Source organism: Sus scrofa, chromosome 15 (assembly GCF_054392235.1).
Source record: "Sus scrofa isolate SSC_HxYL_T2T_F1_AM1 chromosome 15, Sscrofa_HxYL_maternal_Yorkshire_Landrace_v2.0, whole genome shotgun sequence".
Lineage (NCBI taxonomy): Eukaryota > Metazoa > Chordata > Mammalia > Artiodactyla > Suidae > Sus > Sus scrofa.
The window spans coordinates 11,820,616-11,842,300 of NC_139397.1; positions in this window are offsets into that span (position 1 = coordinate 11,820,616).

Consider the following 21,685-nt stretch of genomic DNA (forward strand, 5'->3'; position numbering starts at 1 on the left):
ATAGGGTTCCATTTCTTCACGCTGCATGGCATACACTGCATTCAAACACGCTGCATGGAATCCACTGCATTCAATCGAGATCCATTGGGCCACGCTGCATGGAATCCACTGCATTCAATTGGGATCCATTGTGCCACGATGCATGGAATTCACTGCAATCAATCAGAATCCACTCCACCACACTGCACGGAGTCCACTGCATTCAATCGAGATCCATTGGGCCACGCTGCATGGAATCCACGGCATTCAATCTGGATCCATTTAACCCCGCTGCATGGAATCCACTGCATCAATCGGGATGCATTTTATCATGCTGCCTGGAATTCATTGCATTCATTGACACTGCATGGAATCCACTGCATCAATCGGGATGCATTTAACCATGCTGCATGAAATCCACTGCATTCAATGACAATGCATGGAATCCACTGCATCAATCGTGACACATTTTACCATGCTGCATGGAATCCACTGCATTCAATGACACTGCTTGGAATCCACTGCATTCAATGGGGATCCATTTAGCCATGCTTCATGGAATACACTGCGTTCAATCGGGATGCATTTTACCATGCTGCATGGAATCCACTGCATTCAGTGATGCTGCATGGAATGCACTACCTTCAATCGGGATGCTTTGGGCCATGCTGCATAAAATCCACTGCATTTAATCGGGATGCATTGGGCCACGCTCCATGGAATCAACTGCATTCAATCAAGCTGGATGGAATCCACTGCATTTAATCGGGATGCATTTTACCACGCTGCATGGAATATACTGCATTCAATCACGCTGCATGGAATTCACTGCATTCAATTTGGATCCATTGCACAACGATGCATCGAATCCACTGCCTTCAATCAAAATCCATTGCACCACACTGCATGGAATCCACTGCATTCTCTCGAGATCCATTGGGCCACGCTGCATGGAATCCACTGCATTCAATCGGGATCCATTTATCACGCTGCATGGAATACACTGTGTTCAATCGGGATGCATTTTACCATGCTGCATGGAATCCACTGCATTCAATGACGCTGCATGGAATCCACTGCATTCAATCGGGATGCTTTGGGCCTCACTGCATAAAATCCACTGCATTTAATCGGGATGCATTGGGCCTCACTGCTTGGAATCTACTGCATTCAATCATGCTGCATGGAATCCACTGCATTCAATCATGCTGCATAAAATCCCCTGCATTTAATAGGGTTCCATTTCTCCATGCTGCATGGAATCCACTGCATTCAATCATGCTTCATTGCAACCAGTGCATTCAATCGGGTACCATAGGGCCACGCTTCATGGAATCCACTGCATTCAATCATGCTTCATTGCAACCACTGCATTCAATCGGGAACCATTGGGCCATGCTGCATGGAATCCACTGCATTCAAACACGCTGCATGGAATCCACTGCATTCAATCGGGATGCTTTGGGCCATGCTGGATAATATCCACTGCATTCAATCGGGATTCATTGGGCCTCGCTGCCTGGAATCCACTGCATTCAATCATGCTGCATCGAATCCACTGCATTCAATCATGCTGCATAAAATCCACTGCATTCAATAGGGTTCCATTTCTTCACGCTGCATGGAATACACTGCATTCAGTGATGCTGCATGGAATGCAGTACCTTCAATCGGGATGCTTTGGGCCATGCTGCATAAAATCCACTGCAGTTAATCGGGATGCATTGGGCCACGCTCCATGGAATCAACTGCATTCAATCAAGCTGGATGGAATCCACTGCATTTAATCGGGATGCATTTTACCACGCTGCATGGAATATACTGCATTCAATCACGCTGCATGGAATTCACTGCATTCAATTGGGATCCATTGCGCCATGATGCATGGAATCCACTGCGTTCAATTAAAATCCATTGCACCACACTGCATGGAATCCACTGCATTCTCTCGAGATCCATTGGGCCAAGCTGCATCGAATCCACTGCATTCAATCGGGATCCATTGAACCCCGCTGCATGGAATGCACTGCGTTCAATTGGGATGCATTTTACAATGCTGCATGGAATCCACTGCATTCAGTGATGCTGCATGGAATGCACTACCTTCAATCGGGATGCTTTGGGCCATGCTGCATAAAATCCACTGCATTTAATCGGGATGCATTGGGCCACGCTCCATGGAATAAACTGCATTCAATCAAGCTGGATGGAATCCACTGCATTTAATCGGGATGCATTTTACCACGCTGCATGGAATATACTGCATTCAATCACGCTGCATGGAATTCACTGCATTCAATTGGGATCCATTGCGCCACGATGCATGGAATCCACTGCGTTCAATTAAAATCCATTGCACCACACTGCATGGAATCCACTGCATTCTCTCGAGATCCATTGGGCCACGCTGCATCGAATCCACTGCATTCAATCGGGATCCATTTAACCCCGCTGCATGGAATGCACTGCGTTCAATTGGGATGCATTTTACCATGCTGCATGGAATCCACTGCATTCAATGACACTGCATGGAATCCACTCCATCAATCGGGATGCATTTTACCATTCTGCATGGAATCCACTGCATTCAGTGACGCTGCATGGAATCCACTGCAGTCAATCGGGATCCATTGTGCCACATTGCAGGGAAACAACTGCATTCAATCGACATCCATTGCACCATGCTGCATGGAATCCACTGCATTCAATTGGGATTCATTGGGCCTCACTGCATGGAATACACTGCGTTCAATCGAGATCCATTGGGCCACGCTGCATGGAATCCACTGCATTCAATCGGGATCCATTTAGCCATGCTTCATGGAATACACTGCGTTCAATCGGGATGCATTTTACCATGCTGCATGGAATCCACTGCATTCAGTGATGCTGCATGGAATGCACTACATTCCATCGGGATGCTTTGGGCCATGCTGCATAAAATCCACTGCATTTAATCGGGATGCATTGGGCCACACTCCATGGAATCAACTGCATTCAATCAAGCTGGATGGAATCCACTGCATTTAATCGGGATGCATTTTACCATGCTGCATGGAATGTACTGCATTCAATCACACTGCATGGAATTCACTGCATTCAATTGGGATCCATTGCACAACGATGCATCGAATCCACTGCGTTCAATCAAAATCCATTGCACCACACTGCATGGAATCCACTGCATTCAATCGGGATCCATTTATCACGCTGCATAGAATACACTGGGTTCAATCGGGATGCATTTAACCATGCTGCATCTAATCCACTGCATTCAGTGACGCTGCATGGAATCCACTGCATTTAATCGGGATGCATTGGGCCTCACTGCATGGAATCTACTGCATTCAATCATGCTGCATGGAAACCACTGCATTCAATCATGCTGCTTAAAATCCCCTGCATTTAATAGGGTTCAATTTCTCCATGCTGCATGGAATCCACTGCATTCAATCATGCTTCATTGCAACCAGTGCATTCAATCGGGTACCATAGGGCCACGCTTCATGGAATCCACTGCATTCAATCATGCTTCATTGCAACCACTGCATTCAATCGGGAACCATTGGGCCATGCTGCATGGAATCCACTGCATTCAAACACGCTGCATGGAATCCACTGCATTCAATCGGGATGCTTTGGGCCATGCTGGATAATATCCACTGCATTCAATCGGGATTCATTGGGCCTCGCTGCCTGAAATCCACTGCATTCAATCATGCTGCATCGAATCCACTGCATTCAATCATGCTGCATAAAATCCACTGCATTCAATAGGGTTCCATTTCTTCACGCTGCATGGCATACACTGCATTCAAACACGCTGCATGGAATCCACTGCATTCAATCGAGATCCATTGGGCCACGCTGCATGGAATCCACTGCATTCAATTGGGATCCATTGTGCCACGATGCATGGAATTCACTGCAATCAATCAGAATCCACTCCACCACACTGCACGGAGTCCACTGCATTCAATCGAGATCCATTGGGCCACGCTGCATGGAATCCACGGCATTCAATCTGGATCCATTTAACCCCGCTGCATGGAATCCACTGCATCAATCGGGATGCATTTTATCATGCTGCCTGGAATTCATTGCATTCATTGACACTGCATGGAATCCACTGCATCAATCGGGATGCATTTAACCATGCTGCATGGAATCCACTGCATTCAATGACAATGCATGGAATCCACTGCATCAATCGTGACGCATTTTACCATGCTGCATGGAATCCACTGCATTCAATGACACTGCTTGGAATCCACTGCATTCACTCGGGATCCATTTAGCCATGCTTCATGGAATACACTGCGTTCAATCGGGATGCATTTTACCATGCTGCATGGAATCCACTGCATTCAGTGATGCTGCATGGAATGCACTACCTTCAATCGGGATGCTTTGGGCCATGCTGCATAAAATCCACTGCATTTAATCGGGATGCATTGGGCCACGCTCCATGGAATCAACTGCATTCAATCAAGCTGGATGGAATCCACTGCATTTAATCGGGATGCATTTTACCACGCTGCATGGAATATACTGCATTCAATCACACTGCATGAAATTCACTGCATTCAATTGGGATTCATTGCACCACGATGCATGGAATCCACTGCGTTCAATTAAAATCCATTGCACCACACTGCATGGAATCCACTGCATTCTCTCGAGATCCATTGGGCCACGCTGCATGGAATCCACTGCATTCAATCGGGATCCATTTAACCCCGCTGCATGGAATACACTGGGTTCAATCGGGATGCATTTTACCATGCTGCATCTAATCCACTGCATTCAATGACGCTGCATGGAATCCACTGCATTCAATCGGGATGCTTTGGGCCTCGCTGCATAAAATCCACTGCATTTAATCGGGATGCATTGGGCCTCACTGCATGGAATCTACTGCATTCAATCATGCTGCATGGAATCCACTGCATTCAATCATGCTGCATAAAATCCCCTGCATTTAATAGGGTTCAATTTCTCCATGCTGCATGGAATCCACTGCATTCAATCATGCTTCATTGCAACCAGTGCATTCAATCGGGTACCATAGGGCCACGCTTCATGGAATCCACTGCATTCAATCATGCTTCATTGCAACCACTGCATTCAATCGGGAACCATTGGGCCATGCTGCATGGAATCCACTGCATTCAAACATGCTGCATGGAATCCACTGCATTTAATAGGGTTCAATTTCTCCATGCTGCATGGAATCCACTGCATTCAATTGGGATTCATTGGGCCTCACTGCATGGAATACACTGCGTTCAATCGAGATCCATTGGGCCACGCTGCATGGAATCCACTGCATTCAATCGGGATCCATTTAGCCATGCTTCATGGAATACACTGCGTTCAATCGGGATGCATTTTACCATGCTGCATGGAATCCACTGCATTCAGTGATGCTGCATGGAATGCACTACCTTCAATCGGGATGCTTTGGGCCATGCTGCTTAAAATCCACTGCATTTAATCGGGATGCATTGGGCCACGCTCCATGGAATCAACTGCATTCAATCAAGCTGGATGGAATCCACTGCATTTAATCGGGATGCATTTTACCATGCTGCATGGAATGTACTGCATTCAATCACGCTGCATGGAATTCACTGCATTCAATTGGGATCCATTGCACAATGATGCATGGAATCCACTGCGTTCAATCAAAATGCATTGCACCACACTGCATGGAATCCACTGCATTCTCTCGAGATCCATTGGGCCACGCTGCATGGAATCCACTGCATTCAATCGAGATCCATTGGGCCACGCTGCATGGAATCCACTGCATTCAATCGGGATCCATTTAACCCCGCTGCATGGAATCCACTGCATCAATCGGGATGCATTTTATCATGCTGCCTGGAATCCACTGCATTCATTGACACTGCATGGAATCCACTGCATCAATCGGGATGCATTTTACCATGCTGCATGGAATCCACTGCATTCAATGACACTGCATGGAATCCACTGCATCAATCGTGACGCATTTTACCATACTGCATGTAATCCACTGCATTCAATGACACTGCATGGAATCTACTGCATTCACTCGGGATCCATTTAGCCATGCTGCATGTAATCCACTGCGTTTAATCGGGATGCATTTTACCATGCTGCATGGAATCCACTGCATTCAGTGATGCTGCATGGAATGCAGTACCTTCAATCGGGATGCTTTGGGCCATGCTGCATAAAATCCACTGCATTTAATCGGGATGCATTGGGCCATGCTCCATGGAATCAATTGCATTCAATCAAGCTGGATGGAATCCACTGCATTTAATCGGGATGCATTTTACCACGCTGCATGGAATATACTGCATTCAATCACGCTGCATGGAATTCACTGCATTCAATTGGGATCCATTGCGCCACGATGCATGGAATCCACTGCGTTCAATTAAAATCCATTGCACCACACTGCATGGAATCCACTGCATTCTCTCGAGATCCATTGGGCCACGCTGCATCGAATCCACTGCATTCAATCGGGATCCATTGAACCCCGCTGCATGGAATGCACTGCGTTCAATTGGGATGCATTTTACCATGCTGCATGGAATCCACTGCATTCAATGACACTGCATGGAATCCACTGCATCCATCGGGATGCATTTTACCATGCTGCATGGAATCCACTGCATTCAGTGACGCTGCATGGAATCCACTGCAGTCAATCGGGATCCATTGTGCCACATTGCAGGGAAACCACTGCATTCAATCGACATCCATTGCGCCATGCTGCATGGAATCCACTGCATTCAATTGGGATTCATTGGGCCTCACTGCATGGAATACACTGCGTTCAATCGAGATCCATTGGGCCACGCTGCATGGAATCCACTGCATTCAATCGGGATCCATTTAGCCATGCTTCATGGAATACACTGCGTTCAATCGGGATGCATTTTACCATGCTGCATGGAATCCACTGCATTCAGTGATGCTGCATGGAATGCACTACCTTCAATCGGGATGCTTTGGGCCATGCTGCATAAAATCCACTGCATTTAATCGGGATGCATTGGGCCACGCTCCATGGAATCAACTGCATTCAATCAAGCTGGATGGAATCCACTGCATTTAATCGGGATGCATTTTACCATGCTGCATGGAATGTACTGCATTCAATCACGCTGCATGGAATTCACTGCATTCAATTGGGATCCATTGCACAACGATGCATCGAATCCACTGATTTCAATCAAAATCCATTGCACCACACTGCATGGAATCCACTGCATTCTCTCGAGATCCATTGGGCCACGCTGCATGGAATCCACTGCATTCAATCGGGATCCATTTATCACGCTGCATAGAATACACAGGGTTCAATCGGGATGCATTTAACCATGCTGCATCGAATCCACTGCATTCAGTGACGCTCCATGGAATCCACTGCATTCAATCGGGATGCTTTGGGCCCTGCTGGATAATATCCACTGCATTTAATCGGGATGCATTGGGCCTCACTGCATGGAATCTACTGCATTCAATCATGCTGCATGGAATCCACTGCATTCAATCATGCTGCATAAAATCCACTGCATTCAATAGGGTTCCATTTCTTCACGCTGCATGGAATACACTGCATTCAAACATGCTGCATGGAATCCACTGCATTCAATCGAGATCCACTGGGCCACACTGCATGGAATCCACTGCATTCAATTGGGATCCATTGTGCCACGATGCATGGAATTCACTGCAATCAATCAGAATCCACTGCACCACACTGCGTGGAATCCACTGCATTCAATCGAGATCCATTGGGCCACGCTGCATGGAATCCACTGCATTCAATCGATATCCACTGGGCCACGCTGCATGGAATCCACTGCATTCAATCGGGATCCATTTAACCCCGCTGCATGGAATCCACTGCATCAATCGGGATGCATTTTATCATGCTGCCTGGAATCCACTGCATTCATTGACACTGCATGTAATCCACTGCATCCATCGGGATGAATTTAACCATGCTGCATGGAATCCACTGCATTCAATGACACTGCATGGAATCCACTGCATCAATCGTGACACATTTTACCATGCTGCATGGAATCCACTGCATTCAATGACACTGCATGGAATCCACTGCATTCACTCGGGATCCATTTAGCCATGCTTCATGGAATACACTGCGTTCAATCGGGATGCATTTTACCATGCTGCATGGAATCCACTGCATTCAGTGATGCTGCATGGAATGCACTACCTTCAATCGGGATGCTTTGGGCCATGCTGCATAAAATCCACTGCATTTAATCGGGATGCATTGGGCCACGCTCCATGGAATCAACTGCATTCAATCAAGCTGGATGGAATCCACTGCATTTAATCGGGATGCATTTTACCACGCTGCATGGAATATACTGCATTCAATCACGCTGCATGGAATTCACTGCATTCAATTGGGATCCATTGCGCCACGATGCATGGAATCCACTGCGTTCAATTTAAATCCATTGCACCACACTGCATGGAATCCACTGCATTCTCTCGAGATCCATTGGGCCACGCTGCATCGAATCCACTGCATTCAATCGGGATCCATTTAACCCCGCTGCATGGAATGCACTGCGTTCAATTGGGATGCATTTTACCATGCTGCATGGAATCCACTGCATTCAGTGATGCTGCATGGAATGCACTACCTTCAATCGGGATGCTTTTGGCCATGCTGCATAAAATCCACTGCATTTAATCGGGATGCATTGGGCCACGCTCCATGGAATCAACTGCATTCAATCAAGCTGGATGGAATCCACTGCATTTAATCGGGATGCATTGGGCCACGCTCCATGGAATCAACTGCATTCAATCACGCTGCATGGAATTCACTGCATTCAATTGGGATCCATTGCGCCACGATGCATGGAATCCACTGCGTTCAATTTAAATCCATTGCACCACACTGCATGGAATCCACTGCATTCTCTCGAGATCCATTGGGCCACGCTGCATCGAATCCACTGCATTCAATCGGGATCCATTTAACCCCGCTGCATGGAATGCACTGCGTTCAATTGGGATGCATTTTACCATGCTGCATGGAATCCACTGCATTCAATGACACTGCATGGAATCCACTCCATCAATCGGGATGCATTTTACCATTCTGCATGGAATCCACTGCATTCAGTGACGCTGCATGGAATCCACTGCAGTCAATCGGGATCCATTGTGCCACATTGCAGGGAAACCACTGCATTCAATCGACATCCATTGCGCCATGCTGCATGGAATCCACTGCATTCAATTGGGATTCATTGGGCATCACTGCATGGAATACACTGCGTTCAATCGAGATCCATTGGGCCACGCTGCATGGAATCCACTGCATTCAATCGGGATCCATTTAGCCATGCTTCATGGAATCCACTGCATTCAATGACACTGCATGGAATCTACTGCATTCACTCGGGATCCATTTAGCCATGCTGCATGTAATCCACTGCGTTTAATCGGGATGCATTTTACCATGCTGCATGGAATCCACTGCATTCAGTGATGCTGCATGGAATGCACTATATTCAATCGGGATGCTTTGGGCCATGCTGCATAAAATCCACTGCATTTAATCGGGATGCATTGGGCCATGCTCCATGGAATCAATTGCATTCAACCAAGCTGGATGGAATCCACTGCATTTAATCGGGATGCATTTTACCACGCTGCATGGAATATACTGCATTCAATCACGCTGCATGGAATTCACTGCATTCAATTGGGATCCATTGCACCACGATACATGGAAGCCACTGCGTTCAATTAAAATCCATTGCACCACACTGCATGGAATCCACTGCAATCTCTCGAGATCCATTGGGCCACGCTGCATGGAATCCACTGCATTCAATCGGGATCCATTTAGCCACGCTGCATGGAATACTCTTCGTTCAATCGGGATGCATTTTACCATGCTGCATGGAATCCACTGCATTCAGTGACGCTGCATGGAATCCACTGCAGTCAATCGGGATCCATTGTGCCACATTGCAGGGAAACCACTGCATTCAATCGACATCCATTGCGCCATGCTGCATGGAATCCACTGCATTCAATTGGGATTCATTGGGCCTCACTGCATGGAATACACTGCGTTCAATCGAGATCCATTGGGCCACGCTGCATGGAATCCACTGCATTCAATCGGGATCCATTTAGCCATGCTTCATGGAATACACTGCGTTCAATCGGGATGCATTTTACCATGCTGCATGGAATCCACTGCATTCAGTGATGCTGCATGGAATGCACTACCTTCAATCGGGATGCTTTGGGCCATGCTGCATAAAATCCACTGCATTTAATCGGGATGCATTGGGCCACGCTCCATGGAATCAACTGCATTCAATCAAGCTGGATGGAATCCACTGCATTTAATCGGGATGCATTTTACCATGCTGCATGGAATGTACTGCATTCAATCACGCTGCATGGAATTCACTGCATTCAATTGGGATCCATTGCACAACGATGCATCGAATCCACTGATTTCAATCAAAATCCATTGCACCACACTGCATGGAATCCACTGCATTCTCTCGAGATCCATTGGGCCACGCTGCATGGAATCCACTGCATTCAATCGGGATCCATTTATCACGCTGCATAGAATACACAGGGTTCAATCGGGATGCATTTAACCATGCTGCATCGAATCCACTGCATTCAGTGACGCTGCATGGAATCCACTGCATTCAATCGGGATGCTTTGGGCCCTGCTGGATAATATCCACTGCATTCAATCGGGATTCATTGGGCCTCGCTTCTTGGAATCCACTGCATTCAATCATGCTGCATGGAATCCACTGCATTCAATCATGCTGCATAAAATCCACTGCATTCAATAGGGTTCCATTTCTTCACGCTGCATGGAATACACTGCATTCAAACATGCTGCATGGAATCCACTGCATTCAATCGAGATCCACTGGGCCACACTGCATGGAATCCACTGCATTCAATTGGGATCCATTGTGCCACGATGCATGGAATTCACTGCAATCAATCAGAATCCACTGCACCACACTGCGTGGAATCCACTGCATTCAATCGAGATCCATTGGGCCACGCTGCATGGAATCCACTGCATTCAATCGATATCCACTGGGCCACGCTGCATGGAATCCACTGCATTCAATCGGGATCCATTTAACCCCGCTGCATGGAATCCACTGCATCAATCGGGATGCATTTTATCATGCTGCCTGGAATCCACTGCATTCATTGACACTGCATGTAATCCACTGCATCCATCGGGATGCATTTAACCATGCTGCATGGAATCCACTGCATTCAATGACACTGCATGGAATCCACTGCATCAATCGTGACACATTTTACCATGCTGCATGGAATCCACTGCATTCAATGACACTGCATGGAATCCACTGCATTCACTCGGGATCCATTTAGCCATGCTTCATGGAATACACTGCGTTCAATCGGGATGCATTTTACCATGCTGCATGGAATCCACTGCATTCAGTGATGCTGCATGGAATGCACTACCTTCAATCGGGATGCTTTGGGCCATGCTGCATAAAATCCACTGCATTTAATCGGGATGCATTGGGCCACGCTCCATGGAATCAACTGCATTCAATCAAGCTGGATGGAATCCACTGCATTTAATCGGGATGCATTTTACCACGCTGCATGGAATATACTGCATTCAATCACGCTGCATGGAATTCACTGCATTCAATTGGGATCCATTGCGCCACGATGCATGGAATCCACTGCGTTCAATTTAAATCCATTGCACCACACTGCATGGAATCCACTGCATTCTCTCGAGATCCATTGGGCCACGCTGCATCGAATCCACTGCATTCAATCGGGATCCATTTAACCCCGCTGCATGGAATGCACTGCGTTCAATTGGGATGCATTTTACCATGCTGCATGGAATCCACTGCATTCAGTGATGCTGCATGGAATGCACTACCTTCAATCGGGATGCTTTTGGCCATGCTGCATAAAATCCACTGCATTTAATCGGGATGCATTGGGCCACGCTCCATGGAATCAACTGCATTCAATCAAGCTGGATGGAATCCACTGCATTTAATCGGGATGCATTTTACCACGCTGCATGGAATATACTGCATTCAATCACGCTGCATGGAATTCACTGCATTCAATTGGGATCCATTGCGCCACGATGCATGGAATCCACTGCGTTCAATTTAAATCCATTGCACCACACTGCATGGAATCCACTGCATTCTCTCGAGATCCATTGGGCCACGCTGCATCGAATCCACTGCATTCAATCGGGATCCATTTAACCCCGCTGCATGGAATGCACTGCGTTCAATTGGGATGCATTTTACCATGCTGCATGGAATCCACTGCATTCAATGACACTGCATGGAATCCACTCCATCAATCGGGATGCATTTTACCATTCTGCATGGAATCCACTGCATTCAGTGACGCTGCATGGAATCCACTGCAGTCAATCGGGATCCATTGTGCCACATTGCAGGGAAACCACTGCATTCAATCGACATCCATTGCGCCATGCTGCATGGAATCCACTGCATTCAATTGGGATTCATTGGGCCTCACTGCATGGAATACACTGCGTTCAATCGAGATCCATTGGGCCACGCTGCATGGAATCCACTGCATTCAATCGGGATCCATTTAGCCATGCTTCATGGAATACACTGCGTTCAATCGGGATGCATTTTACCATGCTGCATGGAATCCACTGCATTCAGTGATGCTGCATGGAATGCACTACCTTCAATCGGGATGCTTTTGGCCATGCTGCATAAAATCCACTGCATTTAATCGGGATGCATTGGGCCACGCTCCATGGAATCAACTGCATTCAATCAAGCTGGATGGAATCCACTGCATTTAATCGGGATGCATTTTACCACGCTGCATGGAATATACTGCATTCAATCACGCTGCATGGAATTCACTGCATTCAATTGGGATCCATTGCACCACGATGCATGGAATCCACTGCGTTCAATCAAAATCCATTGCACCACACTGCATGGAATCCACTGCATTCTCTCGAGATTCATTGGGCCACGCTGCATGGAATCCACTGCATTCAATCGGGATCCATTTATCACGCTGCATAGAATACACTGGGTTCAATCGGGATGCATTTTACCATGCTGCATCGAATCCACTGCATTCAGTGACGCTGCATGTAATCCACTGCATTTAATCGGGATGCATTGGGCCTCACTGCATGGAATCTACTGCATTCAATCATGCTGCATGGAATCCACTGCATTCAATCATGCTGCATAAAATCCCCTGCATTTAATAGGGTTCAATTTCTCCATGCTGCATGGAATCCACTGCATTCAATCATGCTTCATTGCAACCAGTGCATTCAATCGGGTACCATAGGGCCACGCTTCATGGAATCCACTGCATTCAATCATGCTTCATTGCAACCACTGCATTCAATCGGGAACCATTGGGCCATGCTGCATGGAATCCACTGCATTCAAACACGCTGCATGGAATCCACTGCATTCAATCGGGATGCTTTGGGCCATGCTGGATAATATCCACTGCATTCAATCGGGATTCATTGGGCCTCGCTGCCTGGAATCCACTGCATTCAATCATGCTGCATGGAATCCACTGCATTCAATCATGCTGCATAAAATCCACTGCATTCAATAGGGTTCCATTTCTTCACGCTGCATGGCATACACTGCATTCAAACAGGCTGCATGGAATCCACTGCATTCAATCGAGATCCATTGGGCCACGCTGCATGGAATCCACTGCATTCAATTGGGATCCATTGTGCCACGATGCATGGAATTCACTGCAATCAATCAGAATCCACTGCACCACACTGCATGGAATCCACTGCATTCAATCGAGATCCATTGGGCCACGCTGCATGGAATCCACTGAATTCAATCGAGATCCATTGGGCCACGCTGCATGGAATCCACTGCATTCAATCGGGATCCATTTAACCCCGCTGCATGGAATCCACTCCATCAATCGGGATGCATTTTATCATGCTGCCTGGAATCCACTGCATTCATTGACGCTGCATGGAATCCACTGCATCAATCGGGATGCATTTAACCATGCTGCATGGAATCCACTGCAGTCAATGACACTGCATGTAATCCAAGGCATCAATCGGGATGCATTTTACCATGCTGCATGGAATCCACTGCATTCAATGACACTGCATGGAATCTACTGCATTCACTCGGGATCCATTTAGCCATGCTGCATGTAATCCACTGCGTTTAATCGGGATGCATTTTACCATGCTGCATGGAATCCACTGCATTCAGTGATGCTGCATGGAATGCACTATATTCAATCGGGATGCTTTGGGCCATGCTGCATAAAATCCACTGCATTTAATCGGGATGCATTGGGCCATGCTCCATGGAATCAATTGCATTCAACCAAGCTGGATGGAATCCACTGCATTTAATCGGGATGCATTTTACCACGCTGCATGGAATATACTGCATTCAATCACGCTGCATGGAATTCACTGCATTCAATTGGGATCCATTGCACCACGATGCATGGAATCCACTGCGTTCAATTAAAATCCATTGCACCACACTGCATGGAATCCACTGCAATCTCTCGAGATCCATTGGGCCACGCTGCATGGAATCCACTGCATTCAATCGGGATCCATTTAGCCACGCTGCATGGAATACTCTTCGTTCAATCGGGATGCATTTTACCATGCTGCATCGAATCCACTGCATTCAGTGACGCTGCATGGAATCCACTGCATTCAATCGGGATGCTTTGGGCCTCGCTGCATAAAATCCACTGCATTTAATCGGGATGCATTGGGCCTCACTGCATGGAATCTACTGCATTCAATCATGCTGGCTGGAATCCACTGCATTCAATCATGCTGCATAAAATCCACGGCATTTAATAGGGTTCAATTTCTCCATGCTGCATGGAATCCACTGCATTCAATTGGGATTCATTGGGCCTCACTGCATGGAATACACTGCGTTCAATCGAGATCCATTGGGCCACGCTGCATGGAATCCACTGCATTCAATCGGGATCCATTTAGCCATGCTTCATTGAATACACTGCGTTCAATCGGGATGCATTTTACCATGCTGCATGGAATCCACTGCATTCAGTGATGCTGCATGGAATGCACTACCTTCAATCGGGATGCTTTGGGCCATGCTGCTTAAAATCCACTGCATTTAATCGGGATGCATTGGGCCACGCTCCATGGAATCAACTGCATTCAATCAAGCTGGATGGAATCCACTGCATTTAATCGGGATGCATTTTACCATGCTGCATGCAATGTACTGCATTCAATCACGCTGCATGGAATTCACTGCATTCAATTGGGATCCATTGCACAATGATGCATGGAATCCACTGCGTTCAATCAAAATGCATTGCACCACACTGCATGGAATCAACTGCATTCTCTCGAGATCCATTGGGCCACGCTGCATGGAATCCACTGCATTCAATCGAGATCCATTGGGCCACGCTGCATGGAATCCACTGCATTCAATCGGGATCCATTTAACCCCGCTGCATGGAATCCACTGCATCAATCGGGATGCATTTTATCATGCTGCCTGGAATCCACTGCATTCATTGACACTGCATGGAATCCACTGCATCAATCGGGATGCATTTTACCATGCTGCATGGAATCCACTGCATTCAATGACACTGCATGGAATCCACTGCATCAATCGTGACGCATTTTACCATACAGCATGTAATCCACTGCATTCAATGACACTGCATGGAATCTACTGCATTCACTCGGGATCCATTTAGCCATGCTGCATGTAATCCACTGCGTTTAATCGGGATGCATTTTACCATGCTGCATGGAATCCACTGCATTCAGTGATGCTGCATGGAATGCAGTACCTTCAATCGGGATGCTTTGGGCCATGCTGCATAAAATCCACTGCATTTAATCGGGATGCATTGGGCCATGCTCCATGGAATCAACTGCATTCAATCAAGCTGGATGGAATCCACTGCATTTAATCGGGATGCATTTTACCACGCTGCATGGAATATACTGCATTCAATCACGCTGCATGGAATTCACTGCATTCAATTGGGATCCATTGCGCCACGATGCATGGAATCCACTGCGTTCAATTAAAATCCATTGCACCACACTGCATGGAATCCACTGCATTCTCTCGAGATCCATTGGGCCACGCTGCATCGAATCCACTGCATTCAATCGGGATCCATTGAACCCCGCTGCATGGAATGCACTGCGTTCAATTGGGATGCATTTTACCATGCTGCATGGAATCCACTGCATTCAATGACACTGCATGGAATCCACTGCATTCAGTGACGCTGCATGGAATCCACTGCAGTCAATCGGGATCCATTGTGCCACATTGCAGGGAAACCACTGCATTCAATCGACATCCATTGCGCCATGCTGCATGGAATCCACTGCATTCAATTGGGATTCATTGGGCCTCACTGCATGGAATACACTGCGTTCAATCGAGATCCATTGGGCCACGCTGCATGGAATCCACTGCATTCAATCGGGATCCATTTAGCCATGCTTCATGGAATACACTGCGTTCAATCGGGATGCATTTTACCATGCTGCATGGAATCCACTGCATTCAGTGATGCTGCATGGAATGCACTACCTTCAATCGGGATGCTTTGGGCCATGCTGCATAAAATCCACTGCATTTAATCGGGATGCATTGGGCCACGCTCCATGGAATCAACTGCATTCAATCAAGCTGGATGGAATCCACTGCATTTAATCGGGATGCATTTTACCATGCTGCATGGAATGTACTGCATTCAATCACGCTGCATGGAATTCACTGCATTCAATTGGGATCCATTGCACAACGATGCATCGAATCCACTGATTTCAATCAAAATCCATTGCACCACACTGCATGGAATCCACTGCATTCTCTCGAGATCCATTGGGCCACGCTGCATGGAATCCACTGCATTCAATCGGGATCCATTTATCACGCTGCATAGAATACACAGGGTTCAATCGGGATGCATTTAACCATGCTGCATCGAATCCACTGCATTCAGTGACGCTCCATGGAATCCACTGCATTCAATCGGGATGCTTTGGGCCCTGCTGGATAATATCCACTGCATTTAATCGGGATGCATTGGGCCTCACTGCATGGAATCTACTGCATTCAATCATGCTGCATGGAATCCACTGCATTCAATCATGCTGCATAAAATCCACTGCATTCAATAGGGTTCCATTTCTTCACGCTGCATGGAATACACTGCATTCAAACATGCTGCATGGAATCCACTGCATTCAATCGAGATCCACTGGGCCACACTGCATGGAATCCACTGCATTCAATTGGGATCCATTGTGCCACGATGCATGGAATTCACTGCAATCAATCAGAATCCACTGCACCACACTGCGTGGAATCCACTGCATTCAATCGAGATCCATTGGGCCACGCTGCATGGAATCCACTGCATTCAATCGATATCCACTGGGCCACGCTGCATGGAATCCACTGCATTCAATCGGGATCCATTTAACCCCGCTGCATGGAATCCACTGCATCAATCGGGATGCATTTTATCATGCTGCCTGGAATCCACTGCATTCATTGACACTGCATGTAATCCACTGCATCCATCGGGATGAATTTAACCATGCTGCATGGAATCCACTGCATTCAATGACACTGCATGGAATCCACTGCATCAATCGTGACACATTTTACCATGCTGCATGGAATCCACTGCATTCAATGACACTGCATGGAATCCACTGCATTCACTCGGGATCCATTTAGCCATGCTTCATGGAATACACTGCGTTCAATCGGGATGCATTTTACCATGCTGCATGGAATCCACTGCATTCAGTGATGCTGCATGGAATGCACTACCTTCAATCGGGATGCTTTGGGCCATGCTGCATAAAATCCACTGCATTTAATCGGGATGCATTGGGCCACGCTCCATGGAATCAACTGCATTCAATCAAGCTGGATGGAATCCACTGCATTTAATCGGGATGCATTTTACCACGCTGCATGGAATATACTGCATTCAATCACGCTGCATGGAATTCACTGCATTCAATTGGGATCCATTGCGCCACGATGCATGGAATCCACTGCGTTCAATTTAAATCCATTGCACCACACTGCATGGAATCCACTGCATTCTCTCGAGATCCATTGGGCCACGCTGCATCGAATCCACTGCATTCAATCGGGATCCATTTAACCCCGCTGCATGGAATGCACTGCGTTCAATTGGGATGCATTTTACCATGCTGCATGGAATCCACTGCATTCAGTGATGCTGCATGGAATGCACTACCTTCAATCGGGATGCTTTTGGCCATGCTGCATAAAATCCACTGCATTTAATCGGGATGCATTGGGCCACGCTCCATGGAATCAACTGCATTCAATCAAGCTGGATGGAATCCACTGCATTTAATCGGGATGCATTGGGCCACGCTCCATGGAATCAACTGCATTCAATCACGCTGCATGGAATTCACTGCATTCAATTGGGATCCATTGCGCCACGATGCATGGAATCCACTGCGTTCAATTTAAATCCATTGCACCACACTGCATGGAATCCACTGCATTCTCTCGAGATCCATTGGGCCACGCTGCATCGAATCCACTGCATTCAATCGGGATCCATTTAACCCCGCTGCATGGAATGCACTGCGTTCAATTGGGATGCATTTTACCATGCTGCATGGAATCCACTGCATTCAATGACACTGCATGGAATCCACTCCATCAATCGGGATGCATTTTACCATTCTGCATGGAATCCACTGCATTCAGTGACGCTGCATGGAATCCACTGCAGTCAATCGGGATCCATTGTGCCACATTGCAGGGAAACCACTGCATTCAATCGACATCCATTGCGCCATGCTGCATGGAATCCACTGCATTCAATTGGGATTCATTGGGCATCACTGCATGGAATACACTGCGTTCAATCGAGATCCATTGGGCCACGCTGCATGGAATCCACTGCATTCAATCGGGATCCATTTAGCCATGCTTCATGGAATCCACTGCATTCAATGACACTGCATGGAATCTACTGCATTCACTCGGGATCCATTTAGCCATGCTGCATGTAATCCACTGCGTTTAATCGGGATGCATTTTACCATGCTGCATGGAATCCACTGCATTCAGTGATGCTGCATGGAATGCACTATATTCAATCGGGATGCTTTGGGCCATGCTGCATAAAATCCACTGCATTTAATCGGGATGCATTGGGCCATGCTCCATGGAATCAATTGCATTCAACCAAGCTGGATGGAATCCACTGCATTTAATCGGGATGCATTTTACCACGCTGCATGGAATATACTGCATTCAATCACGCTGCATGGAATTCACTGCATTCAATTGGGATCCATTGCACCACGATACATGGAAGCCACTGCGTTCAATTAAAATCCATTGCACCACACTGCATGGAATCCACTGCAATCTCTCGAGATCCATTGGGCCACGCTGCATGGAATCCACTGCATTCAATCGGGATCCATTTAGCCACGCTGCATGGAATACTCTTCGTTCAATCGGGATGCATTTTACCATGCTGCATCGAATCCACTGCATTCAGTGACGCTGCATGGAATCCACTGCATTCAATCGGGATGCTTTGGGCCTCGCTGCATAAAATCCACTGCATTTAATCGGGATGCATTGGGCCTCACTGCATGGAATCTACTGCATTCAATCATGCTGGCTGGAATCCACTGCATTCAATCATGCTGCATAAAATCCACTGCATTTAATAGGGTTCAATTTCTCCATGCTGCATGGAATCCACTGCATTCAATTGGGATTCATTGGGCCTCACTGCATGGAATACACTGCGTTCAATCGAGATCCATTGGGCCACGCTGCATGGAATCCACTGCATTCAATCGGGATCCATTTAGCCATGCTTCATGGAATACACTGCGTTCAATCGGGATGCATTTTACCATGCTGCATGGAATCCACTGCATTCAGTGATGCTGCATGGAATGCACTACCTTCAATCGGGATGCTTTGGGCCATGCTGCATAAAATCCACTGCATTTAATCGGGATGCATTGGGCCACGCTCCATGGAATCAACTGCATTCAATCAAGCTGGATGGAATCCACTGCATTTAATCGGGATGCATTTTACCATGCTGCATGGAATGTACTGCATTCAATCACGCTGCATGGAATTCACTGCATTCAATTGGGATCCATTGCACCACGATGCATGGAATCCACTGCGTTCAATCAAAATCCATTGCACCACACTGCATGGAATCCACTGCAATCTCTCGAGATCCATTGGGCCACGCTGCATGGAATCCACTGCATTCAATCGGGATCCATTTAGCCACGCTGCATGGAATACTGTTCGTTCAATCGGGATGCATTTAACCATGCTGCATCGAATCCACTGCATTCAGTGACGCTGCATGGAATCCACTGCATTCAATCGGGATGCTTTGGGCCTCTCTGCATAAAATCCACTGCATTTAATCGGGATGCATTGGGCCTCACTGCATGGAATCTACTGCATTCAATCATGCTGCATGGAATCCACTGCATTCAATCATGCTGCATAAAATCCCCTGCATTGAATAGGGTTCAATGTCTCCATGCTGCATGGAATCCACTGCATTCAATCATGCTTCATTGCAACCACTGCATTCAATCGGGAACCATTGGGCCATGCTGCATGGAATCCACTGCATTCAAACACGCTGCATGGAATCCACTGCATTTAATCGGGATGCTTTGGGCCATGCTGGATAATATCCAGTGCATTCAATCGGGATTCATTGGGCCTCGCTGCCTGGAATCCACTGCATTCAATCATGCTGCATGGAATCCACTGCATTAAATGACACTGCATGGAATCCACTGCATTCAATAGGGTTCCATTTCTTCACGCTGCATGGCAAACACTGCATTCAAACACGCTGCATGGAATCCACTGCATTCAATCGAGATCCATTGGGCCACGATGCATGGAATTCACTGCAATCAATCAGAATCCACTCCACCACACTGCACGGAGTCCACTGCATTCAATCGAGATCCATTGGGCCACGCTGCATGGAATCCACTGCATTCAATCGGGTTCCATTTAACCCCGCTGCATGGAATCCACTGCATCAATCGGGATGCATTTTATCATGCTGCCTGGAATCCACTGCATTCAATGACACTGCATGGAATGCACTGCATCAATCGTGACGCATTTTACCATGCTGCATGGAATCAACTGCATTCAATTACACTGCATGGAATCCACTGCATTCACTCGGGATCCATTTAGCCATGCTGCATGTAATGCACTGCGTTTAATCGGGATGCATTTTACCATGCTGCATGGAATCCACTGCATTCAGTGATGCTGCATGGAATGCACTACCTTCAATCGGGATGCTTTGGGCCATGCTGCATAAAATCCACTGCAGTTAATCGGGATGCATTGGGCCACGCTCCATGGAATCAACTGCATTCAATCAAGCTGGATGGAATCCACTGCATTTAATCGGGATGCATTTTACCACTGCATGGAATATACTGCATTCAATCACGCTGCATGGAATTCACTGCATTCAATTGGGATTCATTGCA